A 23,031-nucleotide genomic window follows, 5' to 3' on the forward strand; every position below is an offset into this window, starting at 1 on the left:
CATGACGGACAGTGAGCCCTACCTCTGAGAATGTGGGGGGACGAGGCTGTTTGGTTAAGATAACATTCATTTCAGTCCTGTGCATACACCTTTTCCCCAGAGAGGAAGCAGATACTGAATCACCCTTACAACTTTGAGCTTCACAGGACTTTTTCATCCAGTTTCCCCAGACCTCAAGAAAAAAAAATAGGCTTAGGAAGAAATTCCCTTGTCTGTCCTTTCATTGTGAGATAATGCGTGTAGTGAGGCTATATGGGGGAAACTTCTGGTCTCTGTAAAAAGCCATTATAAAAATTTAAGCCATTTTTATTAGTCTCAAACATATATTTTCAAAAAGTGCTTTTTAAATTATTGGAAAGTCACAACATATATCATTTGTCAAGAAGAAACAAAGAAATACATGTGCTAGGGGGAGGATAATTCTTTTAAAAGATCACAATTAAAGCAACATGTACATGTTAGATGTTATGTTTTTATGTTTGAGTGAACAGATTTGGGCTTCCAGGATATGAAGTTTTAGAGAAACAAATGAGTCTCTTCCTTTTCTCTTTACTCATGAATCAAATATTCTTTTTTCTCCTCCGAAGTTTTGAAATTTGATCCCTAAATCTGAACGGATCCCATTTTCCTGCATAGTCATGTTTTTTTTTGTTACTGAAATATTAATCTGTGGGAGTCACTGCCACCCCCATAATTGGCCCTAATTAATATACTTATTTGCCAAAGAATGAATGAACTTGAAGATTCAGCTTCAAGGTGGTCCCTCTGGCTTTGTAAGGGAGCAAAGTAGAGGTGGCGCCAAGTGATAGACACTATGCTGCTCTCTGGCTTTTGTCCCTGTTGTAGGTGCTATAGACATATGTTTCAGGGCTTGTTGGTTTGACTCATTTCAGTCCAAATGAAATTACTTGAAAAGCATGGGTTCAAGTCTTGTATCTGTCACATGCTGGCTCTATGACCCTGGGCAAATCACCTCAGTTCTCTAAGCACCCTAGGAATCTAAACTACAGAAAAAAGTGCCCATCTGCATTAGGAGAGGGAGCTCCTGAAATCACAGGTCCATTCCTTTGAAAAAACCCTTTTACCCAAATCAAAACACCTTTCACTCTGCCATGAGTATTTTAAGTACTTTCTCTCCACATTTCTTTTTATGCCTGGATCTTTCTATGCCCCTACTGCATTCTATCTTGATACAAATAACTACACTCTACTTCTTATCTTGTTTATTAAATAGGTAAACCCTTTAGGGGCAGGGACCATATTAATAATTTTATCCTTATATTTCCAGCACCTAGCATAGGGGCTTAATAAATATTTGATGAATTGAATTCAAGCTTTTCTAAGATCACAGAACTTATATCTGGAAGGGACCTTAGGATATTTTTGGATCTAATCCACTCCTTTGACACATGAGCAAACTGAGGGCTGCAGAGCTTAAATCACTTGTTTAAGGTCACACAAGTAGTAGGTGGCATGAGTGCAAGCCCTTGTGACACCCAATCGAACATTCTTTCCTCTACAGAAAGCTACTCTTCTTTACTTAAACTCACACCCACTGTTTCTGGAAGACAGGTTGCTAAGATTCAATTCAAGAAACACTTAAACCTATAGAATGAATGCTATAAAATGATGTTAAAAAAATACAGAGAACCTCACAGGCAGCTGTGGAGCAGAGGCTAGAAGTAACTCTCCTCCAGGACCAAGAAACAAACCTTTTCTTTATGTGGCTCTGGCTGCTCAGTAGCTATACTTCAGAGCAGTGTAATGGGTTTTAATGTTCATAAAAATATTCAATCTGGTAAACCAATTTTTAGACTCTTACTTAGTCTTGTTGGAATTGGATTCATTTGAACTGTAATATAAAATACTATGTTTACTTAACCCCTGTAAACTGATCTCCTTTGTCTTTGTGAACTTGCTGGGCAGCAAAGGACCCACATTCCTTCCACAGTTAATAAAATTTCATATTTTCCCTGTATTCATAAATTTAATTACAATCAGACCTGGTTAATCTACATGAGTTTTGCAAGTTTAGTTTCATTCAAATTAAGAAAGGAAAAAAAAAACCTTTTGACCAAAGGAAAAAAATCCTACACACAATATAATAATAGTCTTCTGATTAAAAGACATCATTTGCAAATTCATTTTGCAAGACTTTTTCTCTCTTAAAAAAAACCTGCTTGCATCTTTTTTAATTCCCCAGACCTACAGATAACACAAGTATGGATTGAGTGGGTTCTGATTGTACCCAAGATAATAGATGCGAACTTCAGTGCCTAAGCTTTTCCAACATTATGAAAGAATACAAGCCAAATCCAAGTAGTTTTTAAAAATTCAGTCTTTATGCAAGACTCTTATATGTCTTGGGAAATGTTGTACTCAGAAAAATGTTAAATTCTCAATTCCAGAATTCATCCTTTTTTATAATCTAGCCATCAGGTAACAAGAGACCTATCTGTGGTTAATTCCATTCCTTCCAAATGTGACTATTAGGGATCATTATTATTTTTTTCTTTCTTCCCTCTTTTTCCTTTTAAAAGTGAAAATTAATTGAATGACTATTAAGTGCTTTGTTTTCTCTGAGAGAATAAATATATCTTGCCATTCTCCAAAATATTTTCTTGTGCCCCATGTTCCTCTAGTAACTATAATATTAAATGAAAATTGAATTCCCAAAACCCATTTTGACAGTTTTTCTGAAATCTGTAGCATTTTCCATGTTAGTCTCATTTCCTTTGATTTCTGTCCCTCCTAGATTTATTTATTCAAATGGTGTTTTCAAAATATTCCTCTCTTTTGCCATTCAGATTCTCCCACTCTGATTTTTCATTAATTACTAGTTGCCTTCATCAAATTCAGACCACTCTTCATTTTTAAACGTTGACATTCTCTTCCTCCTGCTTACTTAACTCATCACATCATGAGGGTGAACCTACCTTTATTCTGAATCCTTCCTTAAAACCTACTGGGTTTTAAGATGAAATATTTTAAGAATTCTATTATGATTTTTAGGAAGTTGACACTGATCTTCAGGGCTCCAATCTCAGGTTGGCAGCAAGTATTAGCCATTAAAAAACCCCAACAACCTTTTATGTTTATGACATTGTTTCTGCTTAGATTTCCAAGAAGTAAATAATTGAGTCAGTGTGATATGGTGGGAAGAGTGCTAGCTTGAAAGTTAGAAGGCCTCTGTTCGAATCCCACCTCTGACCTTTGCTACCTGTGGGATTTGGGCTTCAGTTACCTCATCTGTAAAATGAGGAGGGTAGATTAGATGCCTAGTTATTAGGATTTTTGTGATCACTTCTAGCTGTAGCTCTATGATCCTAGAGGGAGCATATGAATTTAATTGTCTATCCAGAATCACTTAGGAACAAATTGGTAGCATTATGGAGATTAAAAATTAACATTTGTGTGTAAGCCCCATGCATAAAACTAGAAAGCATCTCAGTTTACTAGTAATTGTACACCAATGAAAAACTTAAATTCTGGGGTAGGGAAACAAAGCTTTGTGAACTGTAGGAGATCTAGCTTTAGAGCAGAAGGAATTTTAAGGTTTTCTAATCCAAGCATCATTTTACAGATGAGGAAATTAAGCTGAGAGTTGGTGTCTAGTCCAGGATCACATACTAGTAAGTGTCAATGAAAGGATTTGAACTCAGATTTTCTTGACTCCAAGTCTGGGGCTCTATGTCTACTTTGTATTTTCAGTATGTGTTCCCACAGCAAAGTATAGAGCTTCATTTAAAAGATGGCAAGTATATCTTTATAAGCTGGTCAGGGTTGCTGTTGTGTTGTTTTGGATAACTTTTTCATGCTGATTATTTAAAAAACTTTACTAAAATATAATTGTAATATGTAGGGCCTGGGGCTCAATAGAGAAGAATCAAATTTATGAACTTTAAAAGCTGAACTAACTGATTTTAGTGAATATTCTTATGAGGGAGCAAGTGGAAATCAATTAAGAAGTATTTGTTATGCACTAAGCTAGGTGCTATGGAGGATAGAAGACATTGGTCCTTTTCTTGGTGAGTTTACCTTTTTTTCTTTTTCTTATCAGTTGAAAAATGGAGTCACAAAATGGACAAACATTTTGCCAAGGACATATGATGCAGTGACCACGAGTCCCAGCCTTTTTCTAATAAGAACACTTCCTTTTGAAATGGACATGGTTTATTAAGCCCTCTTATCATCTCAATCTTTTCCACTCCTAGTGTATTTGTGAAAATGTTGGAGGTTTTAAATAATGCTATGTTTATATAACTTTGGGTTCTCTACCATCCCCAATTATGATTCCTCCTATGCTGGCAGAATGGAAGCTCAGATAGGGTCTACTGATTTCAAAAGACCCCAAATATTGGATTAATGAAAGCATTATGAGGAACTGCTGAAGGAAATTCAGAACATTTTATCACCAAAAGTGTGGTTACCTGGTGATGAAATTTGATTTGCATCTTAAGAAACTATTTGCTATGCTGTGGAGAGATTTTATGTGTATCTTTGGAAGGAGGATCCACACTGATGAACTCACAGAATTTTTGAATTTTCCAAAGTAAACATTGTTTTGTAGCTTCTGCCCTTTGTTGCAAACTCAGGTGCCTAGCATATAACAAGAGTGGATTAACAAGGAACTCACTTTTACACTTTGTATCTGAAAAAGCACTAGCACCTTGCTTTGCTGGAAGTAGAAAATGTGAAAACTCTGCCTGATTTCCTAGAATCCCATCTCTGGAAGAGACCAGCAAGAGCCCATCTCTTACTTAAAACATGAAATCTCCAACAAGTAGCCATCTCATTTTCATCTTGAACACCTATAGTGTCAGGGAACTTACTGCTCATTTAATTTTTTGGTCACTGTATTTGTTAAAAAGTTCTTTATAATGAATCACACCTGTCATTCTGTTCAATTCAGTAAGCATTTATTAAGTGATCATTATGTGCCAGGTGTTGGGGTAAGTGCTGGAAACACAAAATCAAAAATGAAATAGTTCTTGCACTCAAAAGAACATTTTTCTGATGAGGGAGGAACGACATGGATAGGTAAAGTGTATAGTGATTTTGCTATGGGATATGGGTAGGTGCATCAGAAAAGGTGACACCTGAGATGGTACTTATAGGAAACCAGGGATTCTACGAGATGGGGATGAAGAGAAAGAGCATTGTAGGCATTAAGTTCATGTATGGAGGCAGGAGAGGGATGTCTGAGTTCAGAGCAACTGTCTAGATCAGTCTGGCTAGAATATAAAACTTCTCCAGATCTTCTTTAATGCTAGTGACTTCTCACTGTTGAGTATCTCCAATTTATCCTGTATATATCTTTTTTATATAGTTGTTTGCATTTCCTCTTCTCTTTTAGATTGTGATCTTATTGATAGTTGGGAATTTTTGCCTTTCTTCATATACTCAGTGCTTTGCAAAGTACTTGGCACATAGTAGGTGCTTAATAAATGCTTATTGACTTGAATAATGGGTCTAGAATAGGGATTCTTAACCTTTGTTTTGTGACATGGACCCATTTAACAGACTGGTAAAGCCTATGGATCACTTCTCAGAATAATATTATTTAATATTAATAATAAAATTGATATTAAATACTATTTAAAGTCAAAATCAAAATATATAGTTTTACATGGGAAACAAGTTATATTGAAAAAAGATAGAATTTTTTTCCCTTTCCAACTTCAAGTACATGCTCTGTTCTCTTGTCCAAGTTCCATTATCTCCTAACCTCTCCTCTCTTTTTCTCTGCTTTCTCTACCAAGGAACAGTCCCAGTTCCTTTTCCTCTTTACAACTCTTCAATTATTTAACAGAGTTCATGTCCATTCTAAAGTTTCTATTCTCCAGACTAAAATCCTCCTCTTCCCTTAGATTCTTGCAAGGTATGGTTTTGAATTTCCTTACCAATCCGGTCATAATTCCACATATTTGTTCCAATTCAACAACACTTCAAAACTATGTAAATTGGAGTCTGCATTAGAGAAGCATTATGAGATACTTTGAAACAGGATCCATTTTTCCTGTACTTGCTACTGAGTACTATGTTGTTAAATAATATTAATTTCTCCAAAAGTCCTGCCCAGATGCTTCATCATGGCAGGGAGCTACAGTAAACTCTAACAGCACTTTGCCAATCTGGAAAGTCTTAGGTACAGTGATGCAGTCTATTGTTTTAGGACTAGCCTAGCTAAGTTAGGAAAGACATATCATTAGATTGGCCATGAGAGGATCAAGTTTTTGCCACAGAAATTCTGTAAGACTACTCCATATTTTGGAGCCCTATCACAGTACTTTGCACATAATATACACTTAATAAATATTTATTAAGTTGAATTGGATTGGATTACAATCTGTTTTGGGGGAGGGAATACCCACATTGAGACAACGCTGTCATCCAATGTAGTAAGCCATTTTTCCTAGCTTCATGTAGTCTGCAAATTTGATAGTTATGTCAGGTATGCCTTCACCAAAATCATTGATAAAAATGTTGGACAGGTCAGACCACTTGTACACTCTAGTAGATGCTTCCCTCCAGGTGGACAGAAATCTGTTGGTCCAGCCATTCAACCAGATCTGAATCTACCTAGCTATATTATCATCTAGCCTATACCTCTTTCCTGACCATATGGATATTGGGAGACTTTGTCAAATGCCCAGATATATCACCTTTATATCATAGTAACACAGTCAATAGTCAGTGAAAAATTTTAAGCACCTACTAGGAGCCAGGCACTATGCTATATACACTGGCAAAAGTGAAATGTGTTAAGTTGGATATGACTTGTTTTTAATTAACCTATGGTAGCTCATAGTGATCATTGCTCCCCCTCCAAGTGCTCACAGAGCTACTCCTTTAATAATAAGTTTTAGAATTTTTTTCAAAAATTGACATCAAGCTTTCCAGTCTATAGTTATAGGTTTCACCTTTTTCCTTCTTTTAGAAATGGGAACATTTGCAATCTTTAGTCTTTTCTAATTCTCTATGATTTTTCAAAGATTGTTAACCCTGACTTTAGGATCATATCTATAATTTCTTTCAAAGTCAGCTACGGCGGAAAGCAACAATTATGGCATAGAAGGGAAAAATGGATAGTCAGTAATTCACAGGAGAATATAACAGGAGAGACAGAAGCAATATATATGGACTCCTTTACCTTGTTATATCTATGTGTAGAAATCTGTAATCCTAAAATGGGAGAAACATGGTGAAGAATAGTTGGACAAATTTAAAAGGAAGAAGGAACAAAAGTGATGTCATGGTCAGAATACCAGATCACTTGGCTAATATGAAGCAGTGAATGTGGAATAGTGGGAATAGCTCTGGATTATGAGTCAGAAGACAGGACCAAAGCTTAATTCTACAATTACAAGGCATCTTTCAGAAGATAATAGGAAAGGATGTTAAAAGCTGCTTTTAGAATCTGGTTCAGAATGATTTGAAAGTACTATTTGGTGAACTGTGGAAACTTTGGGAGAAAGCAACCTTGTCTTCTTAGAATTTATGATAGATGAGGAGGGGAAACTAGACACAAGCTAATATGAATTCAATATCATACATTTCAAAAAGTTCAAGGAAAAGCAGGATCCTGTCAGCTCAAGAGTGATGGAGACAATCAAGAAAATAACAGACAATGTAGTCACAGATTATCCTATTAAGGAAAAAAAGAAACTTGTGTGGTTACAAAAATAACTCTCCAAAGAGGTCAGAATTTAGAAGGTCATCACCAAAATATATAAAGAGGGGACTATAATCAAGGATGAACCCCAAAGTGGCATGGACCAGTAAGAATAATGTCGGAAAGGCTAAACCCATTATATAAGCTGAAGACTGAAAAATGCTAAGGTCAACAAAAAGGGCCTTTGCAACAATTTCAAATGAAAAAAAAGTAACAATGAAGGGATAGGTCCACTTCTTGGGATGTTTGTGATGATGGTAGCACATTACAGAGGGATGGAAGAACTATTCAATTTGTTTTGCCTTTTTCTATCTATGAGAATGTTCCTCAGATGAGAGAGGTGATGTCAAGGTAAGTAAAGAGAAATTAAAAGAGAAGCGAAGTAATTATAAAACTTAACTAACATCCATGAGTTCAAGTCATCTCATCCTGTGGAAGTAGATCCTTGGGCAAGTCACTTATGCTCTCTGAGCCTCAGTTTCCCATCCATCAAATGACAATGATAATAATATTTGTCTAACTATTAAGCCTTGCAGGAAGGTAAGTAATTATTTTTATGGAGATACATGGGCCCATCAATATGATGGCTATCTTCTCTGCTATTTTCTCCTGTGAATTATTCTTTGTGTCCACTTTTGTTCTCTTGATGTCCTAGATTGCTAGGCTCAGTATCTGCTTCCCCTTCCCACTAATGGTATCTAGAGGATCTGATATATCATCCCTGATGTGCCATGGCTGCCCATGGCTTACTATAGGCCTTTATGGAATGCCACCATTTGTTGGGAGGGGTAGTATTCCTCTCCCTTTTTGATGGCTTTTAACCCTACACCCTTGTATAAATTATTCTGGACACCCTCCTCCTCCCACTCCCCTTTCCATATGCTTTTCCTTTTCCCTTACTAGGCCTTACTACTGACTAGCTATAGGATCTTGGGCAAATCATTTTACATCTTCTCTCTAGGTCTCATCTTCTATAAAATAAGCAAATTGAGTGAAATGATTTCAAAGGCTTTTTCCAGCTCTAAAATTCTGTCTGTCTATGGCTTTCCCCTCCTCATCTATTAACCATTTTCCTTCATTGACTGGCAAAGGGGAGGGAGGCACTTAGGATTGGAGGTACTGGGAAGAATAGTTTTGGCTCCTTTTTATTTCCTGGCCACTTTAAGTACTGATCCCAGGATTTAATTCGGCTTGTTCCTCACTTTGCTGGATCAAGGGGATGAGAGGACCCTGGGGGCTGGAAATTAGGCCCACAGTTTATATCCTGACATTAGTGAAAAAGTCAGCTAGAGAAATTGTGCTGCTAACCTTTTTTTAGAAATGCTATTATTAGTTTCTCTGACATATAATATAGTATTTGCTATTGTAGGGATAAACCTATCTTTTTCAACTAGTCTTTTCTCATATATTCAAACAGAATGAAAACAATGTATTTTGCATACCATGATTTGGAAGTTGGTACATTTTTGTGTATACGCAATTGTTCTGTGGAATCTCAAACTTCTCTCTTGATTAGAAATGGCAGGCATGGGGTTATGCAAACTTGTGACTAACTGAGGAGTTCCTGAAATATTACTATTGAAGTAGAGGGAAAAAAAGCCATGAGAGGGTGTTTGTAAATTACTTGCTCAGGATGGCTCAGCCTAGTTGTTCCTTCTGTTTTTAATTAAGGTGCTGCCTAGTTTAACAGTGGGGCTAATTGTCGCACCAGAAGGTCAGGTGTCCAGCTCAAGGTCACACAGCAAATTAGTATTTCAGACTATATTGGAAACCAGCCTTAAGGATCTTTCACCAGTAGCCTGCACTGTTTCTCTGTCATCCTAACCACTTTAAAAACATCACAAAAATGATTCTGCTGAATAATAGTGAAAAACTATTCTGAAGATGATGACACACACTCCATTATCATCATAACCATAGATTTAGAGCTGAAAGAGACCTTAGGAACCAGTGAGTCTAATACTCTCATTTTACAGATGTGGAAACTGAGGCATAGCAACTATGACTTGCACGCAGCTACTCACAGAACTGGTTTTGCTTTTTTATTTATTCCCTCCTAACTCCAAGTAACGATGTTCTTTCCAATACACCATGTGGCCTTGTGAATCCTGTAGGAAGATGTGAACAGAAAGGCCTAGAGGCCAGGAGTTCATAACTTTTTTTTTGTATCATGGACCACTTTGGCAGTTTAATAAAGCCTGTCCATTCTCAGAATAATATTTTCTTGCCTACATTCATAATCGAAGGGAAAGCTGAATTTCAGTTATAGTTTAATGAAAATAGAGATATATTTTTCCATTCAAGTTCATGGACCCTCTGAAATCTATCTGTGAACCTCTTGGGAGTCCATGAACTCCAGGTTAAGAAACTTTTGAACAATACGGAAGGCTTTCACGTTTGCCCTGGAGTCTACAAAGGTGATGCCTGACTCCACTATTAGGACCATGCCATAGATGTAAGGTAGCTCCTTAACACTAGGATCGAAATGATTCATTGGTCAAGAAAGCATTTACTCATGTCAACTGAAAGGTTGTGTCCTGGTGCTGGAGGGTTCTCTTTAAAAAAGAAAACTGCGCTGTTGAGTGCATATTTCCATTTTGTCCCCCTATGAAAGTTTCACTTCAGGTTATACTAAAGTTTTGATTATGTCTTAAAAGGGGAAGCAAAAGGGAGTATTGAGGACAGTAGAACTGGCAACGTTACTAGTAATTCTAGGATCTGTGATACATTATAACACATCTAACATTATATTTAACAAGCTCAACTTTATAACTCTAACTGTATTAATATGTATCTCTGTGTTAGTTTGGATGCAATGAAGGAACTCTCTTAAAGTGAGCCAAGAACAAAGTAGGGGAAAAGCTTCCTCCAAAAATATAATAATGTGCTCACTTTGAATATGAAACCCTCCCATGACTCAAACCCTTCCACACAAACTGCTCTGCAATAATTATCCCCAAGCATCCTGTCTGAGAGCCAGTGTTAGCTCCACACAGAACTTTCCTTCTATTTTTCAGCAACATAATATGAGGCAAAGGCCAAGGGTTAAAGTCAGGATCTGTCCAAAGTGTTTTTTGAAGGGCCTGTTCACCGATATTTTTGAAGTGGCAGAGAGGAAGCACCGGGGCAGTGTCCTTCCTGTCTCTGCTCAGCTTCCTGTATGCTTCCCTGATGGAATGTTAGTCAGCGGGACAGTTACAATTCATGCTAAGCCTCCCACGCCATCCTCTGCCTGGCTTGGATTTTCTGTGTCTGTACTATCTGTCCTCTAGTTGGTCCGGCTTTCTGACTGCATAGTGAGTGTACAGGTGGCAGAGGAAGTGTGCATGAAGCTCCTTGCTGTGATTCAGTCAGAGAGTATGAAGACTGATAGACCCAACTCTGAATACACCTGTCTAATTAAATGGGAGCAGACACGATTGCATAACCCAGGAAGATTACAGTCTGTGAATGCCCCAGGATGAACCTTTTGTGGTTAAAGATTCAGAAACAACTATTTGCTTGCTGACTAATATATTTTTACTCACAAACACACACACACACACACACACACACCCCTCTAGTTCCCTAAATGATATATCCCCAATGTCTCTGCACTTGTGCTGTAGTTAAAACACAAGCTCCCTGCACAGCAATTAGACATTAAAAAAAATAAACATCGTACAAAGTTGCATATCCGATTTCCTGTCAAAGTGGTAAGCCTTATTTTGATGGTGCTGCTTTTGCTCAAAATATTTTCAAAACTCTTAGAAATCTTCTGACTTATGAGCCATCAGAGAAATTCAGTTTCATTATTTTACAGGGCCTATTTTTTTTACTTGCTTGGAAAAGAGGAAAGAGCCTCATCTTTGTAGTCATAGGGCCTAGATTTTTAATACCAGCTCTACCACTTCCTAACTGTGTGACACCAGGAAATTCATTGGATTTCTCTGGATCTCACTTTCTTCATCTTCAAAATTAGGGGCTGGGTTCTGTGTTCTCTTTAATATATTTTTACATGCTTCAATAAATATTTTTGAATTACATGTAAAAAATTTTTGACCTTCGTTTTTGAAAATGTTGAGTTCAAAATTCTCTCCTTTCCTCTGGTCCTTTCCCTACCACTGGAGAAGACAAGCAGTATGATATACATGTGAAGTCATGAAAACATTTTCATATTAGCCATGTTGCAAAAGAAAATCCACATAACACACAAACAAGAAAAATAATGAAAGTAAATTTAATCTTTTTTGACTGTCTTCTCTACTTCTGCCGAATCCTCATGCTCTTGACCTCTCTGCAGCCTGTGACACTATCAATCACCTTCTTCTTCTTGAAACTCTCTTCTCTTTGGGTTTTTGGAACATTGCTATCTCCTCCTACCTATCTGATTGCTCCCCACTGTCCTTTGGTGGATCTTTATCCAAGGCCAGTCTACTAACCATGGATGTCCCATGGGGCACTGTCCTGGCCTTTGGCAGCTGAAGGGAGAATGGAGTAGAGTGGGGAGAAACTTGAAGCAGGCTATTACAGTAGTCCAAGTGAGTGGAGATGAGGACCTGTATTAGGGTGGCAGCAGTGTCAGAGGAAGAAGGAGGCATGTTTGAGAGATGTTGAAAAAGTGACATCTTCAGGCCTTGGAAAGATTAAATATGGAGGGGGGAGGGTAAAACATGTACCTCTTCTCCCTCTATACTATTTCACTTATTGATCTCATCAGCTCCCATGGATTTAATTATCATCTGTATGCTGATGATTTTTAAATCTTCTTATGCAGCCCTAATCTCTCTGCTAGTCCCACGTTTTCAACTGCCTATTAGACACGTCTAACTCAACATATCTGAAAATGAATGAAATGTCTCTCTCCCAAACCCTCGCCATTCCAGACCACCCTATCACTGTCAAAGGCAGCCCCATCCTCCCAGTCCCCCAAGCTTGCAACCTAGGTGTTGTCCTTGACTTCTCACTATGTTTTGCCTCCTATATCCAATCTTTGCAAGGACTGGAGATTTCACTTCTGCAGCATCTCTCAAACATGCCTCCTTCTTTCCTTTGACATTGCCACCACCCTAGTACAGGCCTTCATCTCCATACACTTGGACTATTATAGCCCACTGGCAGGTTTTCCTGCTAGAAGCCTCTCTCCCCACTCCACTCCATTCTCCAATTACCTGCCAAAGTGACCTTCCCAAAACACAGGTCTGAACATGTTACCTCTCCTATTCAATATAGCATAGTGGCTGCCTATCACCTCCAGGATCAAATACAAAATCCTGTGTCTGACATTCAAAGGCCTTCATAATCTACCTTGTCCTTCCAGTCTTCTTATACTTTATATCACACCAAGTATTCTTCAACCCAGTGACTCTGACCTCCTTACAATTCCTAGAATAGAACTCCATCGCCCAACTCCAGGCATTTTTTTTTACATTTTTTGAGTCCACCATTCCAGAAATGTGCTCTTTCCTTATCTTTGTGTTCTGGCTTCTCTGTCTTCCTTCAAGTTCTGGCTAAAATTTCACATTTTACAGGAAGCCTTCCCCAATCTCTCCTACTTCTAGAGTTTTCCCTGTCTCAATTATTTCCTACTTGGGAAGTAATTATAATAATAATAGAGCTAGCAGTGCAGTAGATAGAACACTGAGCCTTGGATTGGAAATACTTGTGTTCAAATCAGGCCTCAGACATTTACTAGTTGTGTGACCTTGGGCAAGTCATTTCAATTATGTCTGCCCTAATTCCCAGGGTTAATGTGAGTATAAAATGAATTGATATTTGTAAAGTATTTTGTAAACTTTAAATTTCTATATAAATGCTATTTATTATTAATATTATTATTGTCATTGTTATACTATTAGAAATGAATCATCAATCTTGACATTTTTGCTATAAATCAAACATGAAGATAAAAGGAAGTTACAACTAAATGGAAAGCTAGCTTATAGGTTCTCTTTGGAGATACAACTCTTTAGGATTATGTAATAGTAATGAAGGTGGGACTTCTTTGTTGTTCTTCTCTTAAGTGCCTTTAAGGATTATGGCCTTTGTTTGAATGGGGCAGATAAGTGGGATTTTGCCTTGGAGTGTTTCTCAGCATTAAGACAATCAAGAGTCATTGAACTGTATATGATGTGATACTAAGGATGGGGAACTTTCACATTCCCAGCCTGGGTGAGGTCAGAGCTCTCAGGGCTCTGAACAGGATATAATTGAGGAGAGCTCATGCTCAACTTCTGGGGCACACTCATGGAAGGAGTGTTGAGACTTTGGGCAAACTGCAACTGCCTCCCAGCTTTGCAACCCAGATGTTGGTTCTTCTCTGGTAACTATGTATTGTGATTTGAATCAGACAAGGCCTATCTGTTGATGTTTGTAATTTCTGTTTATATTTGCCTTGAAGTTCAGGGGGCTGATGTTTTCCCCCCGAAGTGTGAATGATATTTGTATGTTTGATTAAACTGAGATTGTTAACCCATTAAAGTTATTTTCCTTTGTAAAGCAGATCAAAGAACCTGTGTTGGCAGCTGTCTGTGTGCTACAGCACACTACACAGCAGCTGCTAGCACAATGTTGCTACAGGTTAGTAGAGTTAGATTTTATCATACATACAAAGGTCATAAGAAACCTTATTACATGGGGCACAGTAACTTCATTGTGCAGTCTTTGTGTCAAGATTGGGTTTGAGAAGGTAGAAAAATTCTATGAAGAATTTGAATTTTTTCTTTTTTTGAATTAAATCAGACAAATTTATAGTTGGTGACATCAATGTAAAAGTGGGTTTAAGGAAGAATGGTAAAACAAATATGCTAGGAAACATGGTTTGATCATAAAAAATGAGAGGCCAAAGACTTGTAGGCTATATAGAAGCTTCATGTTGAATATCATGGTTGCTTTTTTCAAAAAAAGAATCAATAGGAGCTGGACATGGTACACACCAAATAGTGGTTAAGCATAGGATTTGGACCTCTGATTTCATTAGCATAGGGAACTCCTGGTTGAGGGAAAACCCTTTACCAGTGCAGGTTGGCACCTTTTCTGCAACTTATAGTCTTAGAATATTGCCTAGGACACAGACAGTTTGAGCAACTTGCCAAGGGTCACACAACTAGTATGTGTCAGAAGCTGGACCAAAACACCAAATAATTATATTTGAATAGACTGGATTATATTCAAATAGACTGGAAACAATTGGCTACCTGTCTGAAAGCCCTTTAAGAATCAGTTTGATCTGTATATAGGTTTAGCATAGACTTGTCAGCAAAGAACCAAAAAAAAATACAAAATTAGAAAAAAGAATTAATATGAGAAGATATGCAATTGACCTTTTAAAATAAGCTTCAGATACTAAAGACTAGGATAGTGATAAAAGAACAGGAATCGATATAGACTTATAAGAGGCATAATAGAAATAAATCTATCAGCACAATGAAGAGACAGACCAAAAGAGCCTAGAAGCATCATAGCCAGAAATTACTTGATCTCTTTCAGAGTCATAATGACATAGAGGGTAGAATACAGAGTAAGGAAGATAGAGGTTCAAACCCCACCTTAGGCATTTACTAACTTTGTGACTAAAGAAACTACTAACCTCTTTGAGTCTCAGTTTCTTTATCAACAAATTATTGGGCTACCTGGTCCCTTCTAACATTGAATCAGTCATCCTAAGACTGTTGACAGGCAGAAATATATGGTAGTTAAGGGTCTCAAAACTAATTATATGTAATATCTAATGGAAGAGAAGGGAAGAAAAGCCAGAGAGGGAAAGATTCATAGAGATCTTGGCAAGTGATCTAGTTACACCAGATTATGCTGAGAACATTCAAGTATGAAACTGGAAGAAGGACAACATGCTGAAGAAAAATGGAAAAAAGATCTTTGAAGATTTTTCTAACAAATTCTTTTCTCCATTGGTGACAGTAGAACCAACCCTTTCGGGTTGTAACTTCACAGATTTCAATATGCTACATGAAGAAGTAGAAATGGTACTAAATCAGCAAAGATAAAAAGAGCAGCTGGACTACAATGACTATACACAGAAGAAGTACATGCTAGAGATGATGTAGTTTTGAAGGCACTGGTGGAATGTTTCTCAAGAAATCTGAAAAAAAAGGAGGGGAAGGTACCAAATGTTTAGAAAAAAAATCATCATCCCTATAATTTCCAAGGAAAGTTGACTGAGGGTAGGTGTTTTATAGTGCAAAGGGCACTGGTTCTAGAGGCAGAGGACATGGGATTAAATCTAATCTTTGAATTCAAATAAAAGAAGGATGGCCAATAGAGCTTTAGAGGGTCTAGATAGCCTATCTCGTGTATATCTTACAAAATGAAACCTACCTCAAATATGAAAAAGGCATTTTCTTTTTTATATTCTATTGAATTTATATTTTGTTAACTATTTCCCAATTACATATTAATCTGATTCGGAGCATTGGGGAGTGTTGTAGACCTCTGAGCATCAATGATGGAATATATAGGGTATCAGATTTGAAGTCAGGAAGGACCTGGGTTCAAGTCTAGCTAAGATACTTAATAACTGTGTGTTTCAACAATCTGGCTAGCAGCTTCTGTGGGGGTGTAAGATTCACCCACAGCTAGCACCCAGGAGGCTGCCGGCATGCCGGGAAAGCACAGGTTCTTTTTATCTGCTTAACCAAGGAAAGCATGGTGAAGGGGTTGACAAGCTTACTTTAATCCAGCATTCAGTTAGTTCAGGGGAGCATACAGGCAGCATTCAGTTAGTTCAGGGGAAAAAACAGCCAGCACCCTGAACTTTAGAACATTCATTTCGTTCAGGGGAAAACCCAGAACTTCAGAACAAAATACAAACAAATTACAAATATCAACAGATGGACCCAATACAATTCATAGTTACCAACATCTAGGTTCAGCCCAGAACAAGGGCTGGCCCAGAGTCATGCTTGCTGCTGCTCCCACTGCTGCTCCAACCGAAGAGGGATCTTCAAGCTGTCTTCTCCCCTCTTATAGAGTTTTTGACGTCATCAAGTGGCACCTGAATGACCAGAGCTGATTGGTTCTTGAGTTGGCCCCTTAACCTAGGACCCTGGGAGGTTCACGTCCACGTAGACTAGGTTAACACCCAATAGGCCGTGGCTCTGGAGTCAACACCTCCCCTCAGCCAGCCCCATGAATCGTCACAAGGAAGTTCTTTGCTCCCAGGCATGGGTCTCTGGGCTTCCTGCCCTGGAAGAGAAGCAGCAGGCACCAGGGAAAGGTGAAGCAAGGCTCAATGAGATACACTGAGTCACTCAAAGAAAACAAAGGCCATTCTGGTTACACTGTGTGACCCTGCATAAATCTGAATTTCCTCATCTGTAAAATGAGGGTGTTGAACTAAAAAGCCTCTGAAGTCCTTTCCATCTTTAAAACCCCATAAGATATTAATAAAGTTAGAACACTGGAATAAAATTAGACATTCAAATATTACAAATTCAAATACTAATACAAATACTATAACAAAAAATGGGCGTTTTCATAGGACATTGCAACAATGGTAATAGAAGGCAAGTTGGAAACTATTTAGTCTGATTCCTATTTTTATAAATGAGGAAATTAAATTCAAGTAACATGAGATACTCAAATTCTCAATGTGAGTGCTCAAGTTACACATGAGTAGAGTCAGGATTCAGTGCCATTTAAAAGGCATCTACATATAATCAGAAGAAATTTTATTACTGAAGTCTGAGGCAGCGAAATTTGATTTTGTCTGTGAATTTTTGAACTGATCCTAGCTGGAATAAGGGGAAAACAGCCAACCTAGTAATGTCTTCAACAATCTTCAAGTGATATTATGATGACATTGATTTTCCAAAACAAAATTAAGTCTCTATTGCAATCAGACTAGCTGGTGTTTTGTGTTTGTCTATCATATAATCTTAAAGTTAGACAAGACAATAATCCAAGCAATTCTAGTCATGTAGCCTCTTCTTTCCACTTTCAGCAACAATGAATTCATTACTTTATAAGCTAGGATGTTCAATGATGAAACAGCTCTAATTGACAAAAAAATTGTTTGTTCCATGATATAATTCTCAAGTCATTTGATTGGTTTTATAAAACTTGGTATGATGAACCTAAAATACATTATAAGTTTGTCTTGTCACTCAATGTAGAATTTTGAAGTGAAATGACAGTTGGCAAACATTTCGAATGGACATGCTTCCAAAAGTTTATTAGAGTTCAATAACATATGGAATATGGCTAAAGATTATGTAGATGGGAAACATGGTTTCATTGAAAGATCATGATACTAAGAGTTTAAAAATGTCATTCTATTCTCAACTCTGCTCTTTACTAACCAATATGACCTTAGGAAAGTAAATTCATCTCTGAACTTTAGCTCGTATATTTGTAAAAATAGGGATAATAATACCCATTCTGCCTATTTTACAGGGTTATTGTCAGTATCAAATGAGAAGAGCTTTGCAAACTAGAAATTCTATATAAATGTGCAATCCTCCCTTCCTCCCTCCCTCCTTTTCCTTCCTTCCTTCCTTCCTTCCTTCCTTCCTTCCTTCCTTCCTTCCATACTTCCTTCCTTCCTTCCTTCTTTACTTCCTTCTTTTCTTCCTTCCTTCCTTCCTTTCTTCCCTTCTTCCTTCTCAGAATGCACAAAATGTTATCTTTGGTTCAGAACAGTATGATGGAAAGACTGTGAGGCTGGTTGTCAGGAAAATTTGGCTGATACCGATTTTACTATGTAACCTTGGGCAAGTCACTTAAACTCTTTGGGGTTTGCCTTTTCATCTGTTAAGGGGGAGAGGAGAGGTGGTTAATAACAGCAACAATAAAATAAAACAGCAACTTGATTGCTTTAGAATCTGTTCTATTTGGCATTCAATTTTGACTGAATAGAGAGAATAACAAATACAAAACTTTTACCTTTCCATATTATAGAAGAGCAGAGGCTGAAATCCCATTTTAATGTTATTGGTAAAGACATTCATGAGTTCCATAAATTTATACCAGCTCAAAATTAACCAATATTTTAAGGTATAAGAAGTACTTTCCTTAAATTAGCTCTGGTAGGTAAGAAGTGGACTCACCATCCCTATAGAATCCTAGAACTGGAAGGGATCTCAAAAGATATCCCATACTTGGACAGGAATCCCTTCTATAACATGCATGACAAGTATCAGACACAGGATTCTGACCCAAGTTTCTTGACTTTTGCTCTTTCTGTACTACCTTATCAACTTACCAATTGTATTTCAAGTAATCCCTCTGTAATAATAATTTTTTAAATTGTTAAATAATTGGAAGAATGTAATTCATCTTTGAATGAATAAGGTCTATGGTTCTTAAAGAGTCATCATTCCTAAGTACTGATATAATAATATCAAGAAAATATTTTTAAACAATTTTAAATTTTAAAATTTAACAGAATTTCTACTTGAATTAACAGTATTTTCTCCTCAACTATAGAATGGAAGCACAGACATATAGACTCAGACTAAGAGGAAAGTAAAATTTCCCACTAGAGGTTGATTTATTGGGTTTCCCATGGGGTAACCTGCCTGTGGCTAATGGCTTAGCATTCCTCTTTGCTTAAGGTGATAATTTATCCAGGCCAGTAAATAGCCCATGGTCCTATAAAACGGCTGGGTTGGGATTTTAACCTCATCCCATGAAGACCCTGAAGAGGGGCCCTTGGCTCACAATTTGGGGGTTTGTATGATTTTCTCTGTGTCCATATGTTGGTCTTCATTCCCTGATGTGAGCCTAACCAGCTGGTTTATCTGAACAGGTTTGATGAAGGAACAGAAGAAGCAGGAGGATTTGTCTATTTTCCCATTGAACTCTAATTCACTTTTTAAGCCACTTGTGACCATTTCAATGACTATCGAGGACAGTGTCTAATAGAATCTAATAGAACTATTCCTTCTTTCTTTTGGATGCTACCATAAAATGAGAATTGAGACTGGGCTTCGGGTATATCCTAGTTTGGAACTGAGTTTTACAGGTTCCTCTACTTAATCCAGTATACCTAGCAATATCTTTCTTGTTTCAAAATCAGGGGTTTTGCTCAGTAGCTGGACTCCAAGGACACCTCTTCAAACATAAAGTTAATACATAGATTTCTGTATCTGGTGACAAGTATGCAAGTATATAAGCATCAAGATACTTTCTCTGCCCAGCTACTTAGTTGATCCAAGTAGAATGTATTCTATTTTAACATACAATCCAGGTCAGTTTCCTCTCTTTCTTTCATTTATTCCCTCCCATCCCTGTTGCTGAATTTAACATTCTCACAACTTATAGAAAGCTTTTCCTTTGTGACCAATTTTCACATTGCAGCATGTCTGCAAGGATTGCATGCAATGCCTTCTTCACTGTTACTGAGCTGGAGCATAGGAATCCTTGAGTCCCTGGGGTGGTGTTGCTCTCATGCGAATGATTTCAGTCATGCTTTCCCTTGTGTAGACTCTTCCTGAACAAATGATGCAATTCCCTTTGTGGGAGAGAGATCTTCACTGACCACTGACCAGTCCTTGTAACTCAGGAAATCATCTGTACAAAAACTGAATGGGGAAATCAGTCTAGTTGTCTGCAGTTCTGTGTGTCCAAAACATTGGCAACATACTTTATAAGGTTGAATCGCTTGTTTCTAATGCTGAAGTATAAAATTAAAACCTTTGCCTCCTATAACATTCTGTTTATGGCCTGGGAATCATATGGTGAGACCCAAGTGACTTTTTTATGTATCACCAAGGAAAAATATATTGCAATTGCCTTCTGTGTTATCTGATGGCTGTTGCTTTTATTCTAAATAACCTTTATGTTGTTTCCATCCCTCTGGGGTTGAGGGTGGGTCACATACAAGAGCGGTATTTGTTGTGGTTCCCCTTGGCCTCAGTCTTTCTTCTCATCTGCCATGCTAGTAAGAGCCTTTTTCCAGTCTCAAGTTGGTGCAGAACTAGTTTGGGGGCACGCTACTACTGAGAGCCCTGCCAGCCAGGTAGCTTCTACTGCCACCTTTGTGTTCTTATTTATGCCATCGTTAGGTCTTGTTTTCTTCTTCCATTATTTAATCAGAAAGATGAAATGAGTGGTATGCCCAGATTTGCCACCATATACTAGATTGACTTCACTACTGTTTTTCAGGGTGTGGCAACAAAGTGAAAGCCATTGTTAAGTCTTCTCATAAGAAAACAGATATCACTTATATGACTAGAAGGTGGTAGGAACCCAGGACTCAGGGATGCTCTTAAGAGATCTTTGAGTGGTAGTTTGATTCCTGTTTTGCTTTCCAGAGAGTTCTTTAGAAATATATTTAACTTAGACTGTCATGTACGTGTCAGCAATGTCAATTTTTGGAGAATACAAGAACAGCAAGAACATGTAAATGAAAAAAATGTACTTGGCCAGTATTAGTTTCCCAAATCCCCCTTTCGATTATTGAAAATATTTGTGTTTTAATAATAACTCTTTCCCTCATAGTTCTGCTTCTCATTTGGCTGGATCCTGCAATGAAGTCATAATTTTGTGTTTATGGTATTACAGTTAGTTGCCAACATGGAAATGCTTGTGATATCACTGATTCACAAGGGCTAGGCAAGTGAACTGAGTACAAAAGAGCCACCAACCTTCCTTTCATCCTGAAGTGAGTTTCGTTTTAGCTTCCCATTTTGAGTCCAGTCCAAAACTAGTATCTTTTCCCAGTATAGTTTGTCAATTTCAATGTGTTTCCTCAGGAGTTGGATGAATTTCTGGACCAGATTTTACTTCTGGTCTCCTAGGCCCTTGGAATTTTTTTGGCAATAGGGGAAGACAATGGTTTCTGAGATGATTTTCAGTTATATGAGCTCTCTTCTCTAAGGCTACTTGTTGAGGGCAGCTGGTCAAAATCTGACAAAGAATAGTATATATTAAGTGGAAAATATTTCTGTGAGGAAGAAATGAGTTTAAACATACTCTTCAAGAAGTATATGGTGAAAAAGTCAATGAAATTTCAAATACAAGCATAACCCACATAATGTTGCCCCAACTATCACTGTTTTATAATAACATCCTTAATACTTTATAACCAAACCCCACTATAAATTTTGAAATTCTGCTGAGATGTCATTTAGCCAATGATTCATAACACTGTCCATTCATAACATTTACAGTGCTCCTCCTCTGGAAAATCTTAACCCCTGTAATGTTTCATAGAGTCACAGAATCTCAGAGTTTTAAAGGAATCTCAGAAACTATGTATGCCAGTCATGCCTGAACAGGAATCCCTTTGAACAGTGGTCATCTTGAAGATCCCTATGATAGGGAATTTACTGCCTCATTTCAAGAGGAAGGTCAATCAATATTTGAATTTATTGTTGATATAATCGTGATTGACTCTTTGTGACCCCATTTGGGGTTATCTGAGTAAAGATGTGGTTTGCCATTTCCTTCTCCAGCTCATTTTACAGATGAGGAAACTGAGGCAAACAGTGTTAAGTGACTTGCCCAGGGTCGCACAACTAGTAAGTGTCTGAGGCTGGATTTGAACTCAGGTCCTCCTGACTGCAGGGCTGGCACTCTATCCGTTGTGCCACCTAGCAGCCCACAGTGTTTGAATTATTTTAATTATTAGGACATTCTCCCTTATATCAATCTGAAATCTAGTTAGGCAACTGCTTTGCATTGATCTGAGTTCTTCCCTCTGTGACTAAGCAAATTAAGTCTAATCCCTCTTCCACCTGACAGACTTTGAGATATTTGACGATAGCTATCATTTCCCCATTTAGGCTTCTTTTATTCAGGTAAAGTTCAATCAGCTGACCAACAAACATTTATTAAGAACCATCTATGTGCTAGACACCAGGGATGCAAAGAGAAAAAAAAAAAAGAAACAATATCTGCTCTCAAAAAGCTTACTTTCTACCAGGGAGAGATAACATATCATTATGTAAGTATATATGGAATGTATTTTATTTATAAATAATATTGTTCCCACAAATATCCTAGATAGATGATAGCTAGATAGACCCAGCCCACCTCTCTTCTTTCCACAGCTGATCCTTGTGTGGCACATTTTTTTAAAATCCACTCACCATCTTAATGTCTACTCTAGGCTCACTCTGTTTTGTCAATATTCCTCCTGAAATATAGCTCCAAGATCCAAACTTAGTACTCCAGATGTGGTCTAAAAGAGACTATCTTGCATTTCTTGTTCTGGATATTGCTTCTGTTCTGTTTAAGGCTGATATATTCAACATAACTGCCATGTTGAACAGGAGTTTCTTTTTTTAAATTTTATTTTATTTTTAATTTATGGAATAAAATAAGCATTTCCATAATGTAGCATAATAGAAAAGATGATTGCACATGAAACTACCAATACATTATATACAACATGCTATTCCTTTTAAATATATAAT

Source organism: Trichosurus vulpecula, chromosome 1 (assembly GCF_011100635.1).
Source record: "Trichosurus vulpecula isolate mTriVul1 chromosome 1, mTriVul1.pri, whole genome shotgun sequence".
Taxonomy (NCBI): domain Eukaryota; kingdom Metazoa; phylum Chordata; class Mammalia; order Diprotodontia; family Phalangeridae; genus Trichosurus; species Trichosurus vulpecula.